The sequence below is a fragment of the Alexandromys fortis genome, unplaced genomic scaffold (assembly GCF_014885135.2).
Source record: "Alexandromys fortis isolate MF-2015 unplaced genomic scaffold, M_Fortis_MF-2015_v1.1 scaffold_0, whole genome shotgun sequence".
NCBI classification, from domain to species: domain Eukaryota; kingdom Metazoa; phylum Chordata; class Mammalia; order Rodentia; family Cricetidae; genus Alexandromys; species Alexandromys fortis.
Genome location: NW_026067949.1, coordinates 45215756 through 45220935, shown reverse-complemented (window position 1 = coordinate 45220935; position 5180 = coordinate 45215756).

Sequence of the window (5180 nt, the reverse complement as noted above, 5' to 3'; positions counted from 1 at the left end):
TAAATAAATAAATAAATAAATAGAACTTAGAGCTAATAGGCCAAGCAATGATTTAATTAATACAGTTTCTGTGTGGTTATTTCGGGAGTCTGAGTGGTTGGGAAACGAATAAGCAGCCTCCTATAACAGTGCAGAGGTAAAGGCAAGTAGATCTCTGAGTTCAAGGCCAGCCTGGTTACAGAACAAGTTCCAGCACAGCCAAACTTGGTCAGTGAAGGAAATCATGGAAAACAGAAAGTTGGTAAAGATATAATTGAACAAGTTGGCCATGTCCCAGCAAGCAGCAGAAATTGGCAACTTCAGCCACATTGGTTGTCCTTGTAGAGTCAAGGATAGATAAAAAGGGGTTATGGACTCTCCCTCCACAGCTAAGGAAAGTCTCTGAGGCCAGATGTGTGGCAGGAATGTCCATGAATGGAGGCCCAGAGAGGCCATAGTGTGAAGCTTGGAGATGACTGAGTTATGGGATACCTGCCAAGGAAAGCCGCCAATAGGAAGGGAACCAGCCCAAGAGAGAGAAGTGTGTTGTAATCAACACAGCTGAGAGGAATTGGAGAGCTGAAGAGCAGTTTGACATCAGACATGAAGATGCAGAGTTTGGAGTTTGCCCACCTGGTTCTTTGGTCTTGCTTTGTTCTAGTATTTCCTTTCTATGCTCCCTTCCCTACCTCTTAGAACAGTAATGTTATCCTGTGCCACTGTATGTTGGAAGTATGTGATCTGCTTTTTGACTTTGGTTTTACAGGGGATTATAGTTAAGAAACTGAATGAGACTGAGAAGAAACTGAACTTCAGACTTTTAAAGAGGGTTGAGACTGTGATAGACTATGGGGACTGAATGCATTTTTGGATTATAATATAACTACAGGGCTTTGGGGGCCGGTAGAATGTGATGGTGTGAATAGGAATGGTCCCCATAGGCTCACGTGTTTGAATGCTTGGCCCCTATGGAGTGGTACTATTAGGAGATGTAGCTTTGTTTAAATCGGTGTGGCCTTGTTGGATAAAGTGTGTCATTGTGAGGGTGGGCTTTGAGGTCTCATTTGTTGAAGCTTTGCTCGGTATGATCCTCAGACCACTTCCTGTTGCCTGCAAGAGTAGGACTCTTAATTGCTCCTCTAACACCATGTCTGCCTGCATGCCACCATGCTCTCTGTCATGATCCTAATGGACTAAACTTCTGAATATATAAGCAAGCCACACCAATGAAATGTTTTTATTACAAGAGTTACTGTGGTCATGGTGTCTCTTCATAGCAATAGAAACCCAAAGGCAATGCCTCCCAGGGTTTTTTTCCCTTTTAGGAACTAATCATCAGCTTTATTTTAGTATGGAACCCAATTTTTTAAAGTTATTGCTTAGCTTTCACTTTGAAAAAATGCCATTTTCAATTACTCATAAATTCTGTTACTTTGAACTTCAACTGCCAAGCTATTGTCCATGATGTATATTATAAGCAATACACTTCAGAATATCCTAGCCCCTTTTAAGTTCTACCCTTGCTAGCCCTGAACCCATCAGTATCAGGATTGCCCTGGAACCTGTACCTTCTCTCCTCCTCTATCAGCTTGCTTCCTCAAAATTACTTTGACCCAAAAAACTGAAGTAAACTTCTGAGAATTTCACATAATTTAAAATTTTAAAAATAATCATAAATTAAAAATATGGAAAAGTCAAAAACAAATTAAAACAAAACTGAAAGTCAGCCATCTCCTTGGTGTGACTCAATAATAGATTTAAATTACAGCTTCCTAAGAATGAGTCACCTTTTGACCAGTCTAATTTGGAGACAACCAACAATGGCAATACTTGAGAAAATTATAAGACTCGGCAAATTACCCTGTACTTTGAAGTACAGGATGAAAAAGTGTTTTAATCTTCTATCATGCTTCTCATCCACAGCACGACTGTGTAGAGCTCTTGGAAACATGACCCTGTATATTAACTATCACATGTTAAATTGTCATGCTGTGCTCTATGAATTTGTGAGAATATGAGTCATTTAAAAAATAGCATAAAAGAACACTTGGCATGTACAAGTTACTGTGTTGTAGGGTGATGAAGTGCCTGGTTGTTATAGAAAGGCCACTTGTTTGTTCCTGGCAGCTCAGCCCTGAAATAACCACAAAGAAACTATATTATTTGAGATACTGTTTGGCCAATAGCTTAAGCATATTTCTAGCTAACTCTTATATCTTAATTTAACCCATTTCTACTAATCTGTGTATCGCCACAAGGCTGTGGCTTACCAGCAAAGTTTCAGTGTGTCTGTTTCTGGCGGCGGCTCCATGGCTTCTCCCTGACTTTGCCTCTTTTCTCTTAGCATTCAGTTTAGTTTTCCCTACCTAGCTCTATTCTACCCTATCAGGCCAAGCCAGTTTCTTTATTAACCAATGGTATTCACAGCATACAAAGGGGAATCCTACATCACCTGGTTACTGTCATGCAGAGTACTTCCAAAAAAAAACCAACAAGGAGACCAAGTCCTGTATGTGAATGCAAAGAACTCTGTGTCCAAAATCCTAAATACTGCTTCCCTCACTACAGGATTTTAGAACAATGTTACATTCGGCAAATTGTTTAAAGATTTTTAAAAAGTTATTATCAAAGAGAAGGAACACCCAGCATTCTATCAACCACAGGGAGCATCTCTTGGTACATTGACTTTGAAACACCGCTGAGCACTGTGTTTGGTAAAACTGGTTAATTTATGATTGAATAGATCTACTCTTGGGTAGATATCAAAACAGGCATGCATATAAAGTTACCACAAAAGCTGGAGAACGATGTTAATAAGTTAGCCAGTCTATATGTCCACAAACAGTAGAATGGACATTTGTGACACAATCACATGAGATTCTTTATAAAACAAATTGCAACTACATACAACATGGATGAACTTCATAAACATAAATATTCAATGAATGAGCCCAGTCTCCCAGTCATATCTTCAGCAAAGTTCAAAACAGGCAAAATAGAAATCACAATAGTTTTAATGAGGGGATAGATTATATGAGATAAACAAAGGGACTTCTGGGGTGATGATGACCTTACCCTCTTTTTGGATCTATATGGTAGGAATGTGTGCATTTTGGAAAAATTTACCAAGCTGTCTACTATTTGATCATATTTTCAAATTTATATTATACATCAATAAAACTTCATTCCTGAGTAACATTAACAATGTACAGCTGCAGAATTGGGCTCCAAAGTGTGTGTTCTTCACCACCACCACATGCTCATGTTCTTTCCAATAATCTACTCTAGAAAAGTGGTTATCCATACTATCAAAGAGACGTGACATTAAGCAAAATGATATATTGGAAAAACCATAAATGTTTGTTCAAGGACTATATATGAGTAAAACATATATGAGGGTACACAGCTAGTATTTTGAGCTGAATATGGGTATTAATTTCACTGACTTACAGGAGACAAATATTTAATTCCAAGAACAGGTGTGTTCAAGTTTTGCTCTTTTGCTGATCTTTTAGAAAGTCACTGTCCTTTGGGGGAATTTCTTCTACCTCGTGATGTGCATTTCTGGCGAGATTATCAATTTCTCTTTCTCCTAGCCAGCAAGTAGGTATGCAAAGTAAACTAGGCCAAAAGGACGCTTTTCTCCAAGAACTTGGATTTTGAGGAGACGAGGTCTCAAAATGGAGCTGATCCACCTTCCAGTTGCGGTGTGAGATGACATTCCATTAGTTTTTGCAACATAGATCTTCTGAGGGGGTTCTGCCTCTTGTGCTTTTTCAGCACCAGCCTGGCTTTTCTTTCTGTCTGTAACTTAAAGCATCACATCCTTATGATACACCCTCCCTCTGGTGCAATCAATCAATATCTGTTGATGGTAGTTTACTCAGTGTCCCTAGATCCCAAATGAGTTCTGCCAAGCTCTGCTTTCTTCTCCTACTGATACATGCCTGAAAACTTTCTCAGTTAGATGACCCATTTTCTCAAAGCATGCCCACTAGAAGGCCTCAAAAGAAAATGGCAAATAGGACCAAAGATGTAAAGAAAATATAACATTCACATATGAGGCAGAAATATAAATAATACAACCACACTGGAAGTTAGGCCGCTCACATAACTTATATAGCAATACTTTAAATTAGCTTTTAAAATAAGAATAATTACCTAGTACAATGCCAACTTGAGGTAATAACATTCATTTAATTATCTTTATGTTCTAGTCATATTTTCCTGCAAGACATTAGAGATGTACCTATCTATTTCTTTACTTATTTTGAGATGATGGAGATCAAAATAGGACTTCACTCATGCTGGGCAAGCCCTCTACCATTGTGTTATACTCCAGGTTCCTTAATTATTAACATAAAATATGAATCATTTATCATTTTATGCTACCAAAGACTACTCTTTGGCAATACAGAAAATGACAGACTTTTTATATCCACATAGGGAGTGAGGAGGTCCCTGCAGGTGTCACAGATTAGAGAATTAAAATTCAGTTCACATTAACTTCATCAACCTGAATCAAAACTTCTAGAGTCTGATGCCAGGCAGTTTAATGTAGGCATATTTAAACACAATAGAATTTAGAAAAAAAGATTTCACGACAATAATCATCTCCAGGTACTAAATAAAGCTTGCCGTGTGACTATGTAGAAGCTTGTTTAGGAAGTACCTGTGACTATGATTGGTGGGTCCCATGGCTTCAGGGCCTAGAATCCACTGTGACCTTTGACTGAGATAGCATAGCGGTCAACAGACTATAAAGTCTAGGTGACATCTCCCTCTTATGAATGAGCTCTATTAACTGGGAGCTGAAGATGAAGGTCTAGGGATTGGGTCTGGAATAAACATCCTGGAAGATTTGAATGAGGTCTGACTCTACAGATAGCAAAAGGTCACAGGTCCTTATCAATATCTACTCCAAATCTTCTGGGAGCAAATATTCCTGCAAGATTAACATTCCTGGTTTCCCCAGTGATCTGCGGGTGCATTGTGTCCTCACCAAGGGAGAAGGAAAAAGGAAATAGAACAAATTTAAATTGCCCTAGGATTTACAGAACAGCAAATCTTTCTTCAAACTTTCCTTTGTTTGACAAAATTTGAAGTGCTTCTATTTTTTAAAATATATTTGTTTGTTGATCTTCCCTCTCCTCTCCTCTCCTCTCCTCTCCCCTCCCCTCCCCTCCCCTCCCCTCCCCTCC